This window comes from Elephantulus edwardii, unplaced genomic scaffold (assembly GCF_000299155.1).
Source record: "Elephantulus edwardii isolate Elephantulus edwardi_28Jun2011 unplaced genomic scaffold, EleEdw1.0 scaffold00075, whole genome shotgun sequence".
Classification (NCBI taxonomy): domain Eukaryota; kingdom Metazoa; phylum Chordata; class Mammalia; order Macroscelidea; family Macroscelididae; genus Elephantulus; species Elephantulus edwardii.
Window position 1 is genome coordinate 2,024,446 of NW_006399825.1, and position 594 is coordinate 2,025,039.

Below are 594 nucleotides of genomic sequence, written 5' to 3' on the forward strand. Positions count from 1 at the left end.
TCTTCTGGGAGGATCTAAATCGTTGAAGAGTCCTCCTTTGTCTGACTTGAGAATTTCTTGATGTGTCCTAGACTGGTCTCTTTCCTGGAGCATTAGACCAAGGCACCACTGACTGGCAGGACCCACCCCCTCTGGTTGGAGGCACACATGCCTGCTGCCTAGACCCCTGAACATGCTTGAAGGACTTTATCTACCTTCGAGGACACTCCTGCCCACTGTCTGGAGCCTACCCAGGCCTTTTCATGGAAGTCCTGGTCCTGCTGCATGGAAGTCCTACCCTGCCAACCAGAAGCTCTGCTCCACCACCTGGAGGTCCTGCCCCAATGCCCAGAAGTCCTGCTCCTGATGCCTGAAAGTCCTGCCTGTGCCATGGGAGGTCCTGGACCCACCATCTGGAGGACCTGTTGCCATAGCCTGGATACCCTAATCCTGGATGACCTGCTGCCACCCCTCTGAACTACACCAGAGACATCAGTATCAAAGATGAACCCACTTCATTTCCTCTTCCTTCCAAAATATGAGCTGCTTTAAGCCCGGAGCATCTTGGACTGGCCTAGTTGTGGAAGTTGTGTGACAGAGGCTGCTAATTCACAG